At 43.8% G+C, this 23,848-nt stretch overlaps 1 long non-coding RNA gene across 1 annotated transcript; it reads left to right on the forward strand.

Annotated features, from left to right (window-relative positions):
- The first annotated feature begins 261 nt into the window (after positions 1-261).
- Positions 262-23,359, forward strand: LOC125416082 (uncharacterized). The gene is made up of 3 exons (XR_007236772.3): positions 262-855; positions 21,007-21,182; positions 22,907-23,359. It is a non-coding gene; the product is annotated as an uncharacterized LOC125416082 (long non-coding RNA).
- The last annotated feature ends 489 nt before the right edge of the window (positions 23,360-23,848 follow it).

Raw genomic sequence — 23,848 nt, forward strand, 5'->3', positions numbered from 1 at the left:
TCTTTAAGTTAGCAAAGAAAGCACATTAGACAGGTAATTAAGGAGGCAGCGTAGGCATCAAGCTGGATCAAGGAAAGGTGCGTAGAGAGCACCACCGCGAGACTGATTGATTGCCCTAGTTTAGGAATGCTGCGAGGGAGGTCTGACGTTACAAGGCATCACGCCATGCTCCGTGGGAGGACAAAGCTGGACGAGACACAGCCCCTGGTGTCAAGGATGAATGAGAGGAAATGCCAGGCTCTGTGCTTGCTTACCCTAGCATACCTCCCCTAGCGTCAGACAGGAATGAGACAAGACGGGCTTTTATTAAAAATCCTAGTACAGGCAAATCCAGAAAGCGAACATTTTTACTCCATCTTCTCAATCTGACGATGTCATTCCCCGTGTCTTAATAGACTCTGTCTGAATGCCCAGCTGCTGGTGTTTTGACAGATAATACACAACCAGGCGACGGGAGCAGCGCATGCAGAGGTCGCCTTGACTTGTTAGCAGATGTGATTTCAGAAACTACTTGCTGACTCAGAGGCAAGAAGGAAGTAAAAATCTCTGTGGCTGGCCAAAGAACTGCAAGGCTGTCAAAGTCTGAGTGACGCGGGCCTCTTAACAGCGGCCAGCTTGCTCATTTGCCACGTTCATTAAGTCTAGACTGAAGTCTCTACTCAAACTCGGAGAATGAATGAGTCACGTGAATCACTTCCGGGCCTCACACCCTGAACCGCGTGACAAAAGGACTAGCCGCTTTCCCTGGCCCGAGGACCCGTTATCCACCTGATTTGTTACAAGACCACAGTCTGGACTAGAAGAAAGGCCACTGCAGGATCCTCCCGTGCACCACGCCCATCTTTGTTCAAGAAGGTAAACACCCAACCAGAGCTCATCCTGTGGTAGAAAGGTAGAAATGGGCTGTGGAAGCAGGTTAGGTTGAAATGCTGGCTTTGTCAGGGCAGAGTGGCTGCCTGCGAGTTAGTTAACCTCTTACAGACACAAGTTTCTCACTTCCCAGATGAGCGCTCTCTCTCTCTCTCTCTCTCTCTCTCTCTCTCACACACACACACACACACACACACGTCTGCACAAAGAGTTGTGTGTGAATTTCCATGCCTATTCATAGCTAAGCAGCAGACATATGCTAAGTGAAAGAAACCAGACAAAGGAGAACAAACACCTCGAGAGTCTGTTTACATAGGAAAGACAACTTGACAGGGCTGAGGACAGAGAGTAACAGCGAATGCATTGCGGGATCATCCTAGGGAGATGGATGTGAAAGTATACCTTACTAAAAGTGGTGAGAGATTATGCTATATAAACTAGACTGTAATGAAGCCATTAAGGCCGCAGAGTCATCAGCGGGGTGAGGATTTTCCCCACCATGCTTCAGGACCTGAATTCTAGCTCCAGAATCTACACCGTGTGAGGAGAACTGACTCCTCGGAGTTGTTCTCTGACTTCCACATTTGTGCTGTGGAGATCAAAATAATAAAATGTTTTAAAAGAAAAATTAAAAATCTGCTGAGCAGTGGTGGTGCACACGTTTAATCCCAGCATTTGGGAGGCAGAGGCAGGCAGATTTCTGAGTTCGAGGTCTACAGAGAGAGTTTCAGGTTGGCCAGAGCTACACAAAGAAACCCAGCTCAAAAAAACCCTCAAAACAAAGAACTCACTAGTATGTAGTAAGTGCTTAGTACTATAGTGACTAGCCAACACGCTATGAGCATTTATTGGTAAGCAAGCATTACCTTAGCTAATTTTACCCCTCTCTCTTTTTTTCCTTTTCTCCCTTCCTCCCTCCCTTTCTTCCTTCTTTCTTGTGCTGGGACTTAGGGCATTCTAAGCCCATGAACTATACTACTTCAAAAAAATATATATATATAGTTTATATGTATTATTATAATATATAAGTTATATATAATTTTATATGTTATTTAAGTTTATATATTATTTTTATGTGTATGAATATTTTCCCCACACGTATAAGTGTACTTCCTACATGCCTAGCCCCTGTGGAGAACCTGGAACTGGAATTATGGAGAGTTGTAAGCTACCATGTGGATGCTAGAAACCAAACTCAGGTTCTCCGTCAAGAATGCCACATGCTCTCAACCTCTGAGCCATCTTTCCAGTCCCTTATGCTATCTCCTTCTAATTTTTGCCACTTTGGCTGTAATTATTTTAAATATACAAAGACTATTCATTTATTTCTACTTATTTAGTTTCAGATTCCGGAAAGACCAAGACTGTGGTGCTGGCAAATTCAGTGTCTGCTGAGGGTTGCTCTCTGCTTCGCCAATGTTGCCTTGAGGGCTCTGTCCTGACTAGAGAGGCAAAAGGGCCGCTTCTCTCTTTCCATAACCAAATATTTGCACGATCGTTAATCTGTATTTTGCTTGAAAGCACTATGCTTATTCATGAATTTACTAAGTTCAAAGTGCTGGAGGCAGGACTCATGCTGAGTCCTTAGGATCTCTTCCCTAGCGCTGTAAAAAATAAACAAGTGTAACCTAGTATCACCGTGGTAATAGAGAAACAGTAACATTTGCTGTAAGTTGCACATACTATGAAAGTGTATGTAAGATACCCAGAGGGCTAAAAGTTCCCACCGGACACTAAATGTGTTGTCTTGTAAAGGCTTGCTTCCTCTAAGTGACAATGACAGAGACTGGACTAAAGTCTCATGCAATAGCCAACTTTATTTAGAGCATCAAACAATTTATCCTCTGAGGATTCAGAACAGTCACCTGAGTAAAGTATATAATCACAAGGACAAGTCACATGTTACAAAAATGTATTTTTCCATAAAGGCATATGAACAAGTAACACTAGCCAGTTGTAATGAATAATCTAAAGTGGACTCACTCCTGTCTGAGACATCTGGGAGGGGCACTAGAGCACATTCCAAGAACAATTCTGTGTTTTGAAGACACTGAGGTCTCCAGACTCTTGTTTGCTTTGGGTTTTCTCACAAACACTTAGAATTCTCCTCACACGACTCTGCTCTTGGACCGTGTCCAGCAGTGGGTCCCTTGCCATCCTACCTTCCCCTCAGAGGCGAAAACAATAGAGGGGGGTGCCTGTGTAAAGCTTGTCACAAAAGCCGGAGGCCGCTTCTACTTTCTGTCACCAGCACCAGAAGTGTACCCCCCAGCCACTCAGGAGACTCAGGGTTCTGGCTCGTCAGACCTGGACAGGAGTGAGATAGCGTGACTTGGGGGTTCAGAGCTGAAAGTACGGACAGAAAGAAAGACACTGCTGCCTCAGTGAATGAGGTAAGGCCGAGGATGCTCGGTGTGAACCCCAAAGTTTGGATGTGTATATAATTCTATTTGTGGGCACTGGGAACTTAGGACAATTGGTATGTCCAAGCTAGGGTGATCCTCCCAGGTCAAGGAGTTATATGACGGTTAAAGGCCTTGTCCCAATACTTATGTTGGTACTTGTGGTGCCGTCTCAGTTAGGGTTTCTATTGCTGTGAAAAGACACCATGACCATAGCAACTCTTATAAGGAAAGCATTTAATTGGGGCTGGCTTACAGTTCAGAGGGTTAGTCTGTTATCATCATGGGGGGAAGCATGGCAGCATGCAGGTAACTAAGAGTTTTATATCTGGATCAGCATGCAGCAGAAAGTTACCAAGACACACTTCCTTCAGCAAGGCCACACCTCCTAATAGTATCACTCCCTATGAGCCTGTGGGGGCCATTTTCTTTCAAACCACCACAGATGCCTAAGACCAGAAAGGCATCAAGATTCACTAAGAGGGCCTGGAGAGATGACTCAGTGGTTAAGATCACTTGCTGATCTTGCAGAGGACCCAGGTTCAGTTCCCAGAACCTACAAGATGGCTCACAACCCTCTGTAACTCCAGTTTCAAGAGATTCAGTGCTTTCTTCTGGCCTCCACCCGCCCCACGCATGCATGTGGCGCCCACATAATGGCTTACAACCATTTGTTAACTCCAGTTCCAGGAGATTCAAAGCTCTCTTTAGGTTTCCAATGGCACCAGGCGTGCATGTGGTACCCATGCATATGCCCAGGCAAAACCCTCACACATATTAATAAAAATAAATGCATCTTTTTTTTTAAGCCAACGAGAGTGGGCAGGGGAAATCTCTCTGTTGGTAAAGTGTTTGCCACACAGCATGAGGACCTCAGATGAATCCCCAGCCTCATGTAAAAAGCTGGATGCTGTGGTGCTGGTCTGAAATCATTTGGGAATGGAAAGATTGGAGGATCCCTGTTACTTGCTCTGTGGCCAGTTCAGCCAATTGGTGAGCTCCAGGTTCAGTGAGAAACCTGTCTCCAAAAAAAAAAATACTAAGGTAGAGAACAGTAGAAGAGGATACCTAACACTGAATTCTAACCTTCAAATATATATTTATGTGTGTGTGTATATATGTATGTATATATGTATATATACACACACATATGCACACATTCAAATGAACATGAGAGAGGGGGAGAGGGAGAGGAAGAGAGAGAGGAGAGAGAGAGAGAGAGAGAAAGAGAAAGGAGAGAGAGAGGTATTATAGCCAGGAAAGGCCTCATGGCGCTTCTCTAACAAGATGAAATATTTATGGAGGGGATATATTTGTCCGTTTCATAGAAAAGAAACTAGAGAAATTGAGGAAAGCAAGAGACAAACTTTAATTTGTATGTGAGAGGTTAGGAGCCCAGCTCAGTGGTAGAACACTTTCTTAGCGCAAATAAAGCCCTGGACTCCATCTCCAGCACCGCCAACAGCACTGGTAGATTAGACTGGATTTCTTTTAAACATTTTGTTTGTTTGCTTCATTTTGTTTGTTTGAGACAGGTCTCTCTCTATAGTCTTAGCTAACCTGGAGCTTGGTATGTAGATCAGGTTGACATGAATTCATATGTACCCTCTTGCGTCTGTCTCTTGAGTCCTAGGGTCATAGTCATGCATCACCATATCAAACAATTGGCTTTTTTCTTTTAACTACAAGTGTCCTGACATTTATGACTCTGCCCAAGAGGTGACTAGGGAATATTTGCTTTTTCAAGTTAGTAGCATCCGATCAATAGAGAAAGCACCAGGAAACAGAATACTCTTTCCTTCTCAGGATAAAGGCGAGAGACTGAGGGCTACAGAGGCAACATGATGACTCAGGGACTTTTTGCCCTGTGCTTGATTCTGAATGTTCATTAAACTCAGTCAGTGAGGATTAAACGTTTTCAAAAGATCTCATTTTCTGACCCCAGCAGTCTGGTGGCTTCAGTGTTCTGGGACGCTGTCTTGGAATGTGAGGATCTGTTTGCAGACCCCTCCTCTAACCCTGAAGCTGCCAACTGGGGTATGAGAATATAACAGGTTGACCCCAGGCTTCCTCTCAATCTCCATAAACTCTGGTCTGTCTTTCCCAAACTGTGGACATCTGTACCTCCATATGCTTAGTCCAAATGGCCATTTTCTCTTAGTTTATCCTCCTTCCTACCCTCCCTCCTTTCTTTTCATTTGGTTTTTCAAAACAGGGTTTCCGGGAACTCTCTCTGTAGATTAGACTGGTCTGAAATTTCAAAATCTGCCTGCCTCTGCTTTCCAAGTGTTTGAGATTAAAAAGAGTGCACCAGCTAATTTGTCCTCCATTTCTGTTGCTTTTTCTTTTATTGTTTTGTTTTGTTTTTTGAGACAAGTCTCTCTTTGTAGCCCTGGCTGTCCTGGAACTTGCTCTGTAGACCAGGCTAGCCTCAAACTCACAGAGATCTGCCTGCCTCTGCCTCCTGAGTACTGGGATTAAAGGTGTGCACTACCACTACCCAACTCTCCATTTTTTCTTCTCACGCCCTATTTTCTTCTCGGTTACTTATTTTCTTTCTTTCTTTCTTTCCTTCTTTCTTTCTTTCTTTCTTTCTTTCTTTCTTTCTTTCTTTCTTTCAAGACAAGTTCTTGCTGTTTCAGAGGCTGTCCTCTGCCTCAACCTTTCCAGTAGTTGAGACCACGGGGAATTGCTATGTCAGGGTTCCTGCTCTCTTCCTCTTTTTTATTTTGTTTTTACTTTTATTCAGACAAACAAACAACAAAAATAACTACAGAGGCTCACCAAGTAGCCCTGGCAGGCCTCAAACTCAGAGCTCTGCCTGCCTCGCTTAAAAGTGTGTGCCACCATGCCTAGCCCCTAGCCCATTTCTTGACTCTTGCGTTTGTTCAGCGAGGAGTCATTCTGTCCAGCACTTTTGTTCTCTATTGAAGGCAGAAGGGTAAAATGAAAAGTCATAAGGGACTGCGAGGATAGCTCAGTCAGGAAAGGGCTTGCTTTGTGGTCCTGAGAATGACATACACACGTAACCCCAGCTCACGAGAAATGCAGACGAGTGGATCTCTGGGGTTCACTGGCCCACTACTAGACAAGTCCCAGGTCAGGAAGAGCTCCTGTCTCGAAAAATAGAAAACTGAAATGCCAGGTTGTCCTGTGGCCTCCACGTATACACATATGTGAACTCGCTCTGACTTCCTTTGTCTCTGTTTCTGTGTCTCTCACTCTCAGCATGAGTTACCCCAGGATACTGTGTAAGGCAATGTGTTGAGATGCACTGCCCAAACTGACTAGGAGGACAGCATTTGACTTCAGGTTCTGCTTTATGGCTTTAGCCTTGGACAAGCCCCCAAACTTTCCCCACCTTCACCTCATGGTGTTAGGGATAGAACCACGGACCCCATGCATGCTGGACAAATGATCTACCAATATATGTCTTTTACCCTTTTTGAAGCAGTCTGTGTTGCCGTAAACCACTACCATGAGTCTTTCCGTTTTCTGAAATCCATCCCTTATCTAAGTGGGGTTGGTAATATCTGCTCTCCCAGGTTACTGTGGACCTGGAATAGTATAATGTAAAAGAAAACACAGACACACACAGACACACACACACAGACACACACACAGAGACACACACACAGACACACACAGACACACACACAGACACACACACAGACACACACACAGACACACACACATACACACACAGACACACACACACAGACACACACAATGACACAGACACATACACACACATACACACACACATACACACAGACACACACACCATAGTGCTTCTCTCTCTCTCTCTCTCTCTCTCTCTCTCTTTCTCTGTCTCTCTGTCTCTCTTTCTTACCCACTTTGTGCTGGGGATCAAACCAGGGCTTTGCAAATGCTAGCCAAGTGTTCTCTGCCCAGCTAATCTTTTATCCCAAGAGAGTCCAAGAGAGTGCACTAAAAAGTCACCTTTTGTTATTGTCGGCATGGTTTGTTTTTATTTTATTCCTAAGTTGGTTTTTTTTTTTTTAACATTTGTTGACTCACCGCATGTGTGCACCCCACCATGTGTGTAGAGGCCAGAGGACAACCCGTGGGAGCGAGTGTCACTTCTTTCCTTCTACCATGTGGGACCCAGGAATTGAACCGGGTCTTCAGGTTTGGTGGCAAATGCCTTTACCCGCTGAGTCATCTCACTGGCTGGGGAGTGGATTTGATGGGGCACTTAAAAAATATATCCTAATGTATTTTAGCATCTTACAGATGAAAATTAAATGAAAAAGAGTAATTTGGTGGTACATACCAGCAATGTAAACAATAGAGAGAGGCAGGAGTCTCAGAAGTGTGAGGTCAGCCTGGGCTGTACACCACGACTCTCATCTCAAAACAACCCCCCAGCTCTCCAATGCAATGTGATTTATCGTGACTTTCAAAGCACACACATGTTCCCCAGATTGTTCACAGGTGCGTGCATATGTCAGAAGAAGCACTTAAAATGGGTAGAAAGCACCGTAATTCATGTTAATGGCTACTCCGGGAAGGAAGGGGCAAGTGGAGATGGACTGGGGACTTCAGCTAAGCTGAAGGAAGGAAGGGGCGGCGGGAGGCGGGGGGGGGGGGGGGGGAGGGAAGAAAGGGGTGGGGGAGAAGAGGGAAGGAAGGAAGAGGGAGGGAGAAAGAAAGAGGGGAATGTCAAAAGCAAATAAGACAAATGAGGATTTATTAATCCAGTTTGTGTGTGTTGAGTATTCACTGTATGAGCCTATTTTCTGCTCTTCTTGATAAAAAAATAGTATTCTATCCTCATGTGTATGCTCATATGGAAGTGGGACATGGATGTCTTCCTCTATTCTTCCCCACTTCATTGTCTGAGATAGAGTCTCTCACTGGACGTGGAGCTCACCAACTGGCTAGACTGTCTCCACAGCCCCAGCATTGGAATTACAGGTGTGTGCCACCATAACTGGCTTCTTTATTTATTTAATGTAGCTGCTGGGGATTTGGATTCTGGTCCTCATGTTTGTACAGCAAGCACTTTCCCCACTGAGGAGTCTTCATGGTCCACCCCCCCCTCCAGCCCACCTCCTCACAGCACCCCCATAAAAAGTGTTTCAAGGCTGGGCATGATGGTACACACCTGTAACAGTTGCCGTCTGTGGGCAGAAACAACAGCAAGTTCAAGGCTAGGGTTGGGTATTTTCAGAAGCTTTGTTTCAAGAAACAAAACCAAACGCATTTTAGCTCAGTGCTGAAAATCTGGAGGAAACACAGAGGGTTACCAATAGTAACAGCAACCGCCCAACCTAACAGCAATAATCACTGCCGGTGTGCTTGGCATATCCATTATCCATCCTTTTCTTCATTCGCAGACACAAATGCAGTTTTAAAACAGTTGGATGGCTTTATTTTGTGATCCTTGGGCTACCTGCTGGCAGCTGGGTTAGACTGCCTTTGGCCCAGGTGTCAAACAGCAGGCTTCAAACAAACAAAACAGTTTTCAACCCCTTTTATTATGGAAGTTTCTGGTTCGTAGACTTGCCCTTCACGAAAGATCTGCTGTGTAGTGTGTAAATATTTAATTTAATCCACATCCACTTAGGCCTTCTGGTGTTTGTTATTCATTTATATTTCACCATGCTACATAGTGCCAAATTTATCTGCCTATTCACTCCATTCCATTTCTTTGAAGAAAGGGAGGGAGGGAGGGAGGGAGGGAGGGAATCAGAGTGGTTTGTTGGTGGTGTAAGGATACCAAATATTCAGGCAATCAACTACTCTCTTTCTATTGTCTGCTTGGCTTACAATTAGATGTGCTTTTCCTCCTACCTAAATAATAAATGGGGATATATTTTTCTCTTTCCATTCTTTTGAGTTTTTAACAATCGACTTGCTTTTCTTTGAATGCAAATCCAAAGTTAAGTTTTGAAAACTCAGTCAAACAGCCTGGATTTGGCGCCTAACATGTGGGAACCTTCCCTGGCCAGGATAGTAGTCACTAGCTAGCGACTATGTAAATTGAAGCTCGTTAAGACTAGAGTTGCTGGCCCTGGTGGCACCCACCTTTAATCCCAGCACTCGGGAGGCAGAGGCAGGTGGATCTCTATGAGTTTGAGGCCAGCCTGGTCTACAGAGCAAGTTCCAGGACAGGCTCCAAAGCTACAGAGAAACCCTGTCTTGAAAAAAAAATAAATAAATAAAAGAAAAGAACCTGTCTCAAACAAACAAAACAAAACAAAACAAAAAACTCCAACAAAACAAAAAACCCCCGACAAAACCAAACAACAACAAACAGAGCTGAAGGTATAGTTCAGTGCTCAGTGGTGTTGTTTCTTGTCAGTATGCCAAAGAATTGGGTGTGACCGCTAGCACCCCAAAATGAATAAATGGGTGGAAGAATTAAGACAAAATTCAGCTCTAAACCACACTAACTAGTCCTACTTCCTTTTTTTTTTTTCTCTGTGTAGCTTTGGAGCCTGGAACTTGCTCTGTAGACCAGGCTGGCCTTGAACTCAGAGAGATCTACCTGCCTCTGCCTCCCAAGTGCACCACCACTGCTGGCTAGTTAATCCTACTGTTTTTCTTTCTTTCTTTTTTTCCCTCCTTTATTGGGATTGGTGCTAGGGATTGGCTGTTTCCAGGGCCTTGCACATGCTGACTACATGCTCTACATGAGCTGCCTCCCCAGAGCATTCAGCTTCCACCTCGCTTTGGAAACCTCTGCTGACTCACTGTGGTTGAAGAAGATGCAAGGAACGTGAGGGATGACGGCAGAGCCTACCGGAGTCCCCTCTGATCTTTCCTAGAGAAGGCTGTTTGTTGCTGTTGCTCTCTCTCTCTCTTTCTCTCTCTCTCTGTCTCTGGAGTGACACAGGATGCCAGACCTTGAGCATGGTAGTTAAGCACTCTACCTACCACTGAGCTAGATCCTGGGCCCATACTTTGAAATTCAGACTCTGATCTTTTCTCAAGCTAACAATTCATGGTGTGAATTTTCTCTTGTGAGTCTGGGCATCAGCAAGCAGCAGAGCAGAGTTCCTAGTCAGCCTGAGACCAGGAGAGGAAACCGCCAAACTCTGTTGTTTACCCTGCTAGGCAACATCATGTTATACATCATGTATATTAAACGCATGTTTGAGACAAGGTCTCACTATGTAGCAGAGGATGGATTTGAACTTGCGATCTTCCTGCCTTGCCTCCTGGACGCAAGGATTGTAAGCGCACCCCACCATACCTGCCTTTAAATGTGTTTCTCATTTTTTTAAAAAATTTGCTTATTTATTACGTATACAATATTCTGTCTACGTGTATGCCTTCAGACCAGAGAGGGCACTAGACCTTATTACAGATGGTTGTGAGCCACCATGTGGTTGCTGGGATTTGAACTCAGGACCTTCAGAAGAACAGGCAATGCTCTTAACCACTGAGCCATCTCTCCAGCCCCTGTGTTTCTCATTTTTGACATGTATTTAACTTAGAGTGCATGTACACGCATGCAGATGACTGGGCCTGGGCGGAGCTCTGAGGACAAGTTTCAGCCCTCAGGTCTCTCCTTCCAGCATGTGAATTCTGGGGATCAAATTCAACGCTGATGGCCAGGATTGGCAGCAGATATCCTTACCCTTAAGCCATCTTGCCCGTTTTTGATACACATCACTGTAGTCCTCACTGGCCTGGTACATGCTTCAGTCCAGGCTAACCTGGCTAACAAAGCACACTTCCTGCCTCAGTCTCCTGCGTACTGGGATTACAGCAGTGTGTCACTATGTCAGACACTAAATGGATTCATTGTTGCTATTTTTCCAAGCACAGTCTCAAGTAGTTTGAATGCCCAGGCTGTGTCTTGAACTACTTTTTGTTTATTTGTTTGGTTTTTTTTTTTTTTAAACAGGGCCCCACTATGTAGCCCTGGCTGGCCTCAGATTCACAGAGATCAGCTTGTCTCTGCCTCCCAGTGCTGGCATTAGGACATGTGCCACCATGCCCAGCTGGGTCTTGAAATCTTTTGTTTTTTGCTTTACAAGACAAGGTTTCTCTATGTAGCCTTAGCTGTCCTTGAACTTACCCTGTAACCAGGCTGGTCTCAAACTCACAGAGGTCTGCCTGCCTCTGCTTCCTGAGTGCTGGGATTAAAGGCATGCGTCTTGAAATTTTAGTCATCTGCTTCTACCTCCCAAGTATTAGGATTATAGGTGTGCACGGCCACACCTAGTCCTCTACGTGCACTTTTCACTTATGGGTAATTTGTTTGTATGTTTGTTTTTGTTTTTGCAGTTCTGGCTATCAAATTCAAGACCTCACAGACACTAGGCAAGCATATCACTATGGATATGCTTATCCATATCCACTATGGATGGATTTATATGCCTACCTGGTGTGGGAGAATTATCTGTATTCTGTCAATCATGTATTTTAATAAAACATTGATTGGCCAGGCAGGAAGTATAGGCAGGTCAACCAGACAGGAAGTAAAGGCAGCGTGATGAGAACAGGAGAAGGCTAGGAAGGAGGAAGCCCATTCTTCCCATTTCTGCCCAGATCACCAAGAAACAAGATGTAACCTGCCCAGTTGGAAAAGGTACTGAGCCACGTGGCTAACATAGATGAGAATAATGGGTTAATATAAGCTACAAGAGATAATAAGAAGACTGAGTTAATGGGCCAATCAGTTTATGACCTAATGTAGACTCTGTGTGATTTTCTTTGGGGCTTGCCGGCTTTGGGGTACTGGGCAGGACAGAAACCCCAACAAGCAGGCCCCTTCATGTTACACCTGCCCCAGATGAAACTTTCAGTTTATGTTGGAGTTATGGGGACACATATTGTCAAAGTGCATTTGTATTTCCTTTCTGAAAAATAAATGAGTGATTCTCATTAATGCAGTGTATAGAAAGCAGGAATTGTCCAGTAAGTGTTCCGTGGTTTTATACGGCCCGTACGTGGTTCTAGTACAAAATCATTCCTGGTAGGGCATGTGCTACTGAAAGAGGGTAGACATCTTGATAAATTAACACCTGCTAATCTTCGCATTGAGGAAAAAAAAAAGTAGCAAATGAAATTTCCAGTGAAAACGTCTTTCTAGAATTCAGGAGGGGTTGTAGTTGTAGCTCAGGGCTAGAAGGCTTGCCTAGCCAGCGTGAGGTCCTGGGCTCCATCGCTAATGCCTGGCAAAACCAAAACCAAACTAAAGCAAACTAAACTGCTGGCACTCCCTGTGACCTCTGTGAGGCGCTATTTAATGTTTTCATTCTCCTGTAATTTTCCGTCGGCTTTCACCAAGGTGGGCTGTGTTGCCATTTGTGAATGACTCAATATGCCATTTAAACCTTAAATCACCTCATTTTATTAGAACACCTACAAAGTTTTTATGATTTCAATTAATAAAAGTATATCCTTTGCAATAATTGCCTTGGACCGTAAGCGCCAAGTTAAAAACACTCAGGAAGTTATGTAAAACCGTAAGACCCTTCAGCAAATGACAAATGTGTGCGTTAGGCACTAAGCCATTTCAAATAATTTTAAAGTCACTTTCACAAAATACTCTCAGCCAGAGAGGTCAACTGAAGAAAGAAAATGCTGTGCCAAACTGTAGAAAAAGCCAGGCTGGGGCTCCACCAAGATTGGAGTGGAGAGGCAGTTGAGTAAACAAGGCTGTCCAGAGTGAGGCCTCGCTCTGTAAGGAGAACTCAGAGATGTAGGTAGGCGGTAGGCGTGCTCTCAAATCTCAGATGGCACAGGGCTGCAGCGGGAGACAGCAGTCACCGGGTAACAGAATCCCAAACCACCAAGGTCTCTAATTAGCATGGTCAACTTGTGAGGAAGAGAACAGGCAACTGCTTCTGACTGCCCACCACCACCCCACCACCCCGCCCCTGCACCCCCAAAGACACTTTAGTGCACACCTGCAGAGTTTCTGAGGTAAAGGAGAGAGATTCAATTGATGTAATACACGTCTTCCTCTGAACTGCACACCAACACTAGGGTGTGTGCCTCACCACGTCCTCCTCGCAGCCCTCTGGGGCTGATCATCACCAGCTCCTCACCTTTGCCTCTTTGTATTAGCAATAATGAGCTCGGGGAGCGCTTCTGAGAAGCTGTGCTGATTTTAATCAGCCACGCCGAGTCACTAGTCACAAATAATCTCATTGTGGAAGATATTTTTATGGCCGCACTCCGATCCCCCCAGTAAGAACGGTTGTGTGCTTATAAAAAGCACATTCCCAGGCCTCACCCAGGACCCAGTAATCAGAATCGTTACAGAGAGGCACCAGAAATCGGCATTTTAATAAGTTTTCTTTGTAATTCTTTATATACATTAAATTTTGAGATTGAATATATGGAAGTTTTTTGTTTGTATGTTTTTCTTTTTTCTTTTTCCTTTTCTTTTCTTTTCTTTTCTTTTTTTTCTTTTTCTTTTTTTCTTTCTTTTTTTTTTTTTTTTGCGACAGGGTTTCTCTGTGTAACAAGCCATAGCTGTCCTGGAACTAGCTCTGGAGACCAGGCTGGCCTCATACTCAAAGAGAGCCACCTGCCTCTGCCTCCTGAGTACTGGGATTAAAGGTAGGCACTACCACTGCCCAGCCTGTTTTTGTTTTTTTCCGAGACAGGGTTTCTTTGTGTAACCTAGCTGTCTTGGAACTCACTGTGCAGACCAGGCTGCCTCTGCTGTGCCCCACCCCCACCCCCACCAGTTCACATACACACACACCCCCACACACACACACATGAGCACGCACACGCATGCACGCACACACGTACCCTGCCCCTCCGCCCTTAGTGCTGACAGTAAATGCCACGACACCACCACCACCCGGCTGGATGACAGACATTTTAGAAAAGTTTTTTAATTTGCTTTTTACTCTATAGAATCAGGTTTGAAATTCAACAAAATCTCTGGATCAGAATAAAGAAAAAATAGTAATTATGCAACAGTTCAGGGCCAGAAACAGCAGCTGTAGGCACAGTTTAACAGTATAAGGACTTCTAGAGAGTTCAGGGAATTGGCAAGCCCTGGGCGATGATTTAGCTCTGATTTTCAAGCTAGCGGTAATTTCAAATCCCATATTCCATGGACTGAGGGTTGCTCAGTGGTACAGAACTTGCTTACTGTGAAGAAGGTCTGGGGCTCCATTCCTAGCACCACAAAACGAACACAACTGTGTTCTAGTAGTTGGAACTGTCGGTGAGTTTACATGTTTCCTTTGTGCATGTGTGAGTATATGTGCGTGAGTGTGTAGGTTTGCATGCCTGGCCATAGTATGACACTGAGTGTTTCTGTCTATCACTGTTTGCCTTGAGGTGGAGCCTCTTTTTTTGAGACAGGGTTTCTCTGTGTCGCTCTGGCTGTCCTGGAACTTGCTTTGTAGATCAGAAAATAGAAATTTCTATCCTATATACTACAGAATGGATTTTATATAGGTAGATTAAATGAGAACGCAGTTTATAAGCAATAAATTTACAATCATTAAGTCTAAGGAGTAGAAACTTGTATTGTTCTTCTACTGACTAATGCTTTATCTCAAAAAAAAAAACCCACAAAACAAAACAAAGCAAAAAAAACCCAAAAACATTCACTAATCCAATATTATCCTCTGTGAATTAGGGCCATGTCTGGGTCATGAGTGAACTCTACTGTGGAGCAATGCATTCATTTTCTTTGGATTGGGTTAACCATGTGGTGATTTCCAGTAATCGTGGCGTCTTCAGGACCATTCACAAGCACAGACACAACTGAAACTCCCGGCCCTCTTGCCGTTTGTTTTCTTGGTCTTTTGAGACAGGGTTTCTCTGTGCAGCCCTAGCTGTCCTGGAACTCACTCTGTAGACCATACTGGCCTCGAACTCACAGAGATCCTCCTGCCTCTGCCTCCTGAGTGCTGAGATTAAAGGCGTGTACTACTACCACCCAGCCTCTCTTGTCATTTTTCTTCACATTGTTTCTTTTCCGCTCTTCATTTAATGTTATTTATTCGGTTTTTGAATAAGTCATCCATTAGGAAATGTCAAAACATATACAAAGCTACAGAAGAGAACATCACTTTCTCTTTCTCCTGCCCATTTACCTAGTTCCCACCCCTACGGTTGGATTAGAAAATCCCTACGGTTGACTTCATGTGTATATTTTCCAACTTAACTTTATTTATACACAGACATAACTGCATATATTCTCCTATTTTTTATTTCTTCTCTCACACATGCTAAGCAAGGACTCTGCCACTGAGACTCATCTCCTAATTAAAAGTAGCTACTGCACTTACTTTGTTTTGTGCGTGTGAATGTGTAGAGGTCAGAGGTCAGCCTGTCAGAACTGATACTCCCCTTCAATCACATGGGTGGTAAGGATGAAACTCAGGTTATCAGGCTGACAAGAAGTAAAGAAGTCCCTTGTACCCAAAGCCACCTCACTGCTACTCCCCTTTCATCTTTTAACACAGTGGCAGCATCCTATATACAAGTTCTGTGCCTTTCTTGTTTCGTCTAACAATAAACCTTGGAGCTCTTTCTGTAATAGAACCTTCTAATGTTTTGAAGTAGGGTCTTGCTATGTAGATCAGGCTGGCCTTGAACTCTGGCTCTTCCTGTCTCAACCTCTAGACGTTGCTAGGAATGCAGATGTGTATGTTCCACTGTGCTCCTGCTCTTCAATCTTTTCTTAAAATTATATCTGAGGTGAGTTCATTATAGAGATGTGTCATCATTCGTGGAAGGCTTCCAGCCTTTTGCTTTCATTACAGAGCATGAGCTTCACTCATTAGGACTCATTGTGTGAGTGTGTCTGTAGGGTAAATCCCACCTGGCTTGTTTTCCAGCCTCTGAATAGTTTGGTTGAGGCTATCCCAAAGCTATGCACATCTTTCTCCTATCAGGAAGCAAAATTGTACACAGTACTCTACAAGCAATCTCTACAGTCCTGAATACAGGAAGATTACATTCCTGTCCTTTTGTTCTTACAAATCAGCTCTGCCAGAATTATAAAGCAATTTTAAAATGGCCTAATAACGACTCCAAACTAAGGCTTATTAAAAATAATGGCCTGCCGTTAATGGAAGGATATTACATTTCTGAACAAAGTGATTTTCAGTTTTCTTGGACCACTAAATTTTAGACTTCTTTTATTCTTTAACACATGTTCCTTTTATTGATCCCCTTCTTAGCGGAAGTGTTTGATTAAGGCCAAAATTGCTGAATACACAATAATAAAAGCAATTATAAACAAAGAGCATAATGGGAAATACTATAACTGTCAAGAACGCATGGTGGCTCAATGTTCTAATATAGAGCATTTCATCTCAGGCTGGAGAGATGGCTCAGTAGGTAAGAGTTCTGGATGATCTTCCAAAGGATCTGGGTTCTAGTCCCGCCGTCCAAAGGGTGGTTCAGAACCACCTGTAACTCCAGTTCCAAGAAATCTGAAGCTGCTTCTGGCTATGTAGTCACCAGGCATGAATGGTACACAGGCACGCATGCGGGTAAAACACCCATGCATAGAACATTTCTAAGTCTTTAAAATTTTCGTCCCAAGTGGGTGGAACAATGGCTCAGTAGTTAAGAGCATTTGTTGCTCTTGCAGAGGACCCAGGTTCTAGTCCCAGTACCTGCATCTTAGTTCACAAAGGTTTGTAACTCCAGTCCTTGGGTATCTGATACCCTTTTCTTGCCTTCACAGGCACCTGGCATGCATGTGGCACACATACATACATACATACATACATACATACATACAAAACACCCATACACATAAAATAACAGTAAATACATCTTAGAATATTTCATCGTATTATCAGATCATATCTTCCAATTTAAAGCTTTAAGAAATATAATCACAATAAAAATGTAGAATTTTTACTGTTATCTTTTGGAACAGAGTCTCACGGAATCCAGGCTGGCCTTGAACTTGCTGTGTAGTTGGGATGACCTTGAACTTCTGGTTCTCCTGCCTGCTACCTCCCAAATGCTGGGATTACAGGTGTATGGCAACATATTAGACATCAAATAGAGAATACTTTAGTCCCTGAAATAGTCTGTAATCTATCAACATCTAAGGCAGTGTTTCTCAACCTGTTGGTCTTGATCCCTTTGGCAAACCTCTCTCTCCAAAAATATTTACATTACAATTTATAATAGTAACAAAGTTGCAGTTATGAAGTAGCAATGAAAGTAATTTTATGTTTGAGGGTCATCACAACATGAGGAACTGTGTTAAAGGGTCGACGCATTAGGAAGGTTGGGAATCATTGGTCTAAGGTATCAGCAATTGCTTGAAAGTTTGAAAATTTCCAGTTTTTCTTAAAAAAAAAATTTTTTTTGGTGGTGTCTGGCTGACCTCAGATTCACACGCCTCTCACCTCAGTCTCCTGAGTGTAGTATCAGCTCTACTTTATTGCCAATTAATTCCCAATGATTCACTAAGCAGCAGAAAGAAATAAAACTAACTCTAAAGTCATTTTAAAGAATTTATGGGACCTTCTCAAAACAAACGCACTGATTTACTTTGCTAAGAAGCAGAACTTCCACTAGGCATGGTGATGCACTTCTTTAAACCCAGAATTTGAGAGGCTGAGGCAGAAGGATCTCTGAGTTCCAGGCCAACCTGGTCTACAAAATGAATTCCAGGAAAGCCAGGGTTACACAGAGAAATCCTGTCTCAAATAAATAAATAAATAAATAAATGAATAAATAAATAAATAAGTAAATAGGTAGAAATTCCTTAATGGAAAACCACAATCAACCTCCGATGTTCACTTTAATTAATTGTCTCGGTGTGACGTTCTCAGTTAGTACTGTGTGTTTCTTCTGTCATCAGGCCCAAATGACCTTTTACCATGATTGCTCCAACAGGAGTGAAATAAGACTTGGGGAAAAAGTATCTGCTGGCAGTTCCTCAAGGGAATGTCTAAAAAGAAGGTTAGTGGGTTGAGAAACTAAGGCAGAGTTCTTGAACAGCACGTAAAGTAGCTGGATGGTTGTGTTTTTGTCCATCCATTATAATCAACACAGAACACAATGCATGGAAAACAAGAGAACTGGAGACTGAACACCAGAGAACGGCTTATCAGGAATAAACAAATTGGGGTTGTAGATGAGGAACTGGATGGAAAGCCATTCTTTATCAATTTTTAAAGACATAAACCCTCCCATTTCTGACACTGCACCCTTTGTCACTGTAGGTTCAAGTCAATACCTAGGGAAGCAGCCAAGAGCCTGAGACGAAAACCCACACAAAAGAATAACCCCCCTTTGCAAGGATGGGCGACTGCCCCACACATCAATCTTTATGGCACAACGGTGCTAGAGCCTCATTTTCTCTGGTGACATTAACTTGGTCGTGAGAAATCCCACTACCACATATCTTCACCTAACGTGTGTAGTTCTCCGTATGAGTGACTCATTCTTTGTCTTTCTGCGCTCTGTGCAAATGAGTTTTACCAGATTTGAAAGGTGGCTCTTAAATCACTGGGGCGGTTTAAGAAGCAGCTATACATTCTAAACTACGTGTATTAAATTTTCACTTGTCTTCATTTCAAAGTCTCCCTCCCTCCTTTTCCTTCTCCCTGACCCCGCCCTGTGCATATGTGAATATATTGTTTATGTGTACGGGTAAGAACTCACAGAGGCCAGAAGATGTCAGGTGCCAGGTCTGTCAGTTGCCACCTTACTCTCTTGAGACAAAGGTCTCTCACTGAACCTGGAGCTAGGCAGGCAGTCAATAATCCATAATCCTCCTTTCCCCCCCACGCTCCCTCCAGCATGGGGGTTCTACTTTGTTTTTTGGTTTTCACTATGTAACCTTGACTGTCCTGGAACATACTATGTAGACCAGGCTGGCCTCAAACTCATAGAGATCTTTCTGCCTTTCTTTCTCTTGAGTGCTGGGGTTAAAGGCATGCACCACTAACCCAAGTACTTCATGCCCAGTTTTTTTATGTGGGGGCATGGACCTGCACTCAGGACCTTATGCTTGGACAATTAGTCCTAAACACTCAGCCATCTCCCCACACCTTTTTTTGTTTTTGTTTTGTTTTTTTTAAATTTTAAGATGCCCGTGAGTGAGCCCAGCACTGAACCATCTCCTCAGCTCCTCTCTGGCTCTTCTTCTTCTAAAGGCAACCTTTTACTTTTTATTTCCATTCTAAATGCTTTTTAATTTGCATCTCAAAAGCGGGGAAAGTATGTGGTGGTTTGAAGAAAATGGCCCTCCAAGGGAGAGGCACTAATGGCAGGTGTGCCCTTGTTGGATTAGATGTGGTCTTGTTGGAGGAAGTGTGTCACCGTGGAAGTGGGCTTGAAGGTCTCAAATAAACTCAAGCCACGCCCAGCAAGACAGTTCACTTCCTGCTGCCTGTCGGAACCCTCAGCTACTTCTCCAGAATCACTTCTGCCGGCACAATACCATGTCCCACCTTGATGATGATGGACTAAACCTCTGAGCTGCAAGCCACTACACTTAAACATTTTCCTTTATAAGAGTTGCCATGGTCATAGTGTCTCTTCACACAATAGAAATCCTAACTAAGACAAATTATTTTATCATGGAACTATAACACATTGTCTCTGCTAACAAAGTTCACGAACGTTCTTAGGGTGAGAATTGGGGAGATGGCTCAGCAGTTCAGAGTGTTTCCCAGCACCTACACCAGGTGCCTCACAGCTGCCTGAACTCCAGTTCCCGGGGATCTGATGGGTTCTTCTGACTTTTGCAAACACTATTACTCATATGCACAGTCATTCCCTCTACCACATACACATAATATTTTTTTTAATTCACAAGATGAGCATAGTAACTTAGATGTGAACATAAGCACCACACCTCTGCTTTGCTGACAATTTCTGGCAGAAGTCTAGACATCCCAAAATGAGCAATAGCCAAAGGCGTGATGGTAGTGTTAGTTACCATGTGGTTACCAATGCCTCTCCTAACCTACAGCTCACCTCTGTTGGAGCAAAATCCATCTTACTGTAGCTGAACTGGAAACAGCTTAAGCCTCTCCTGAAGCTCCACCGTGTACGACGCACCAGCAGATTTAAAAAGCTGACGTTGGAATATGTTCCTGGCCCACTGGATGCTGAACTCTTTTTATCTCAAAATAGTATAGCCACCATCAAAGCCTCTGTAGGGCAGGCATCCAGGGGCTGATCTGAGTGCTGCTGACTGTGTGTTTGAGGAGGTGTGCCAGAAAGCCTGATGCTGAAGCAGTTCTCCTCAGCAGTCAGTACACAGGGAGCCAAAGGAAGCCCCTCCCCCTGCTACCAGCATAGAAACCAGGCCACTGTTTAAGAGTAACACTGTAGCAGGGTGGTGGTGGTGCAAGCCTCTTTAATCCCTTCACTGGGGAGGCAGAGGCAGGTGAATCTCTCTGAGTTCAAAGTCAGCCTTGTCTACAGAGTGAGTTCAAGGCCAGCATGGTCTGCAAGAGTGAGTTCCAGGACAGTCAGGACTACACAGAGAAACCCAGTCTCGATAAAGTAAAAAGGGGGGAAAAAAAGGAAGAAAGAAAGGAAGGAAGGAAGGAAGGAAGGAAGGAAGGAAGGAAGGAAGGAAGGAAGGAAGAGGAAGAAAGACTAACACTAAGGAGGTTTAGAATAGGCTTTCATGGCTGATTTTGGTTGTCAGTTTGACGCCTGGGAAGAAGAAATCTCTAGTAAAGAATATTTTCCATCAGATTGGCCTGTGGGCTCATTTGTGGGATATTTTGACTGCTGACTGACATAGGAGGGCTGTGACGTGTTCTTCTGACACCTGCAGGCATCTGCACACATAGGACAGACAGACTTGGACTGCATTAAAGAACAAACCCAAACTGGCCGAGCAATATTCCTTCATGGTTTCCAATTCAGTTCCTGACTCCTGCTTTGAATTCCTGCCTCGAGACTCCTGCTTTGAATTCCTGCCCTGCCTCCCTCAAAGATGGTCTGAAACCTGTAAGCTGATATAAACCCTTTCTTTCTTCCCCAAGTTGTTTTTTTTTTAATCATGCTGTTTTTCACTGCAACAGAAAGCAAACGAGGATAGGCAGCAAGAGTCTAGTCTAATGTTTGAGAGGAGAGTTCTAGAGAGAGGCAGACCTGAGTTCAAATTCTGGGTTTCATTTACTTTCTATGTAATGGAGAACAAATTCTTTCATTTTTTTTTTAAAGCCTCAGAGCATTGTGTGAGTATGAAGTTTGCCATTAACATTTTGTCAGTTAGTTCAGGGGCTGGAGAGATGGCTCGGCAGCTAAGAACCATCCATATTTACTCACCTTGCAGAGGATGAGCGTTTGGTCCCCAGCACTCGCGTCTAGTGACTCACAACTGCCTGGAACTGCAGTTCCTTGGGCACCTACACTCACACATGAGCGTACTCCCTCAAAAAGCCACAGAGACGATTAAAAACACAAAAAATAGGGGGCTGGAGAGATGGTTTGGGATGAGACCACTTGCTGTTCTTGCGAAGGACCCAGGTCTCGTCCCAGCACCTACACTGTGGCAAAACACGCACACACATTAATAAGAATAAAATCTTCTAAAAATTCTAAAACAACTATTTCAAAAAGAAACTGGCAATTAATATTTCAGTTTCTCAGATACCTTGAGAATGAGGTGTTCGCCACGTGGGCCACTGTGAGCATTATGGCTCCAGAAATCTGTAACTCCACTGTGAGTTGATATGTGTCTTTAGTTCTTGATGACAAAATTACGTGTCTTGAGATTGTGCTTTTTATGTAGGTGTGGTGGTAATGAGATAAAATCACATGCTACCACAACAAACAAATAGCAAGAAAATCAAATTTGTGTGTACTAGGCTTTGTTTTCCTAGTGAACTATATTCCCAGTCTACGTCTGTATGTAACAGGAACTCACTATGTAGCCCAGAATGGCACTGAATTTATGACTCCTGAATCAGTCAAAGTGCTGGATTATAGTCATATGCCAACAGTCCTGGTCCAAAAGTATATTTAATAACCCCAAAGACAGGAGGATCACTGGCGTGGTAGAGGTAACTGATGTGTTTCTCTGGCCTATATATGTGTACATACCACACACACGCACACACACACACATACACACACACACACACACACACACACGCACACACACACAAACACGCAAGTAAAATTGGACTGGAGAGATGGCTAATTGGTTAAGAATGCTGGCTGCTCTTCCAGAGAACCTGGAAGTCAGCATCCATATGGTGACTCACAGCCATCTGTAACTTGAGTTCCAGAGGACCCAAAATCTTCTACTGGCCTCCAAGGGCATCAAGACCATGTACATAGTAAGAAGACATACATACTGCGGGCAAAACACCCATATACATACAATAACAACTAAAATGTACCTGCTGACCAATAGGCCAAATTAAAAAAAAATATGTACTGACCATTCTATGCTTTATCTTCAAGTGGAAGATTTACTAAGGTAATTTAAAGCCCGGGAGTTTTGTAAACTCTACTTAGTCCGTGTATATTCAATGATCACAGAATAAACTAAGAAATAAGGATCACAGGAGTGATCAGTTAGACTAATAAGTGCCAAATTAAAGGAACTATTGAGATAGTGTGAGGAACATGGTCTGTCGCCTACTTAGCATCCTTTCCCAAGGCATCCTTCCTGTTTGATAATTCATTCATTTATCTACCCTTCCCCCACACCATTCCTCCAGTTCCCAAGAGGACTTAGATGGCTTAAGACACGGAGTACATTTTATTTCCACCTTCTCCTCCTGCCCCAACCCCTGGATATCGATTGGGGTGAGCATGTGACCTAAATCGTTCAGCCAGAAAATCTTAGGACTTGTTCAGAAGGCTGTGAAGAAGCTCTCTTTTCTGCACAATGCCCTGTGAGGATACAGCACGGGACCTGAGCCCGCACACGGCCTGCCACACCAGGTGCTGCCCGTCACATCAGAATTACAAAGAGGATCCAATAAAGATGGAAATGGACGGCTGAGATGGCTCAGCAGGTAAAGGTGTTTACTGCCAAGCCTAACCCCTCAGTTTGGCTCAGGGACTCACATACTGGAAAGAGAGACCCGCTGGTGACCTTCACATGCCCACCATAAATGAGCATGTGCTCTCATGCATGTGCGCACACTGTAATAAAATATAGTCATCTATTCATTTGTGTACTTATTTAATGTATTTGAGTATTTTGCCTGGGTGTGCCTGGTGCCTGAAGAGGCCGAAAGAGGGCGTCAGATTCCCTCCAGAACTAGAGTTACAAATGATTGTGAGCTGCCATGTGACTGCTGGGCATTAAACCCGGGTCCCCTCTGAGAACAGCAGGTGCTTTTAAATGCTTAGCCGTTTCTCCAGTCCCTATAATAATTGTTTTTGATATGAAAAAAAGTCCTGATTGGGATCAAGCCTGGTTTCTTCCCCTTTAAGTAAGACTTTTCCAACAAGTATATGAATACTGTTTCTATCTCCTTTTTCCTAATACCAAGTGTTATGGTTTAAATAAAATGCTGCAGGTCCCCGAGTGGCAGCAGTGGGCAGTGGGTCCTGAGACCATAGCAGGGCCACGAAGGCAACCAGTCCCAGGCAGGGATCCCCTGAGTGGCCTGCGGACCATGAGGCAGGAGCCACAAGGTGGGTGAGAGACT

The sequence above is a fragment of the Myodes glareolus genome, chromosome 4 (genome assembly GCF_982192425.1).
Source record: "Myodes glareolus chromosome 4, mMyoGla1.1, whole genome shotgun sequence".
NCBI lineage: Eukaryota > Metazoa > Chordata > Mammalia > Rodentia > Cricetidae > Myodes > Myodes glareolus.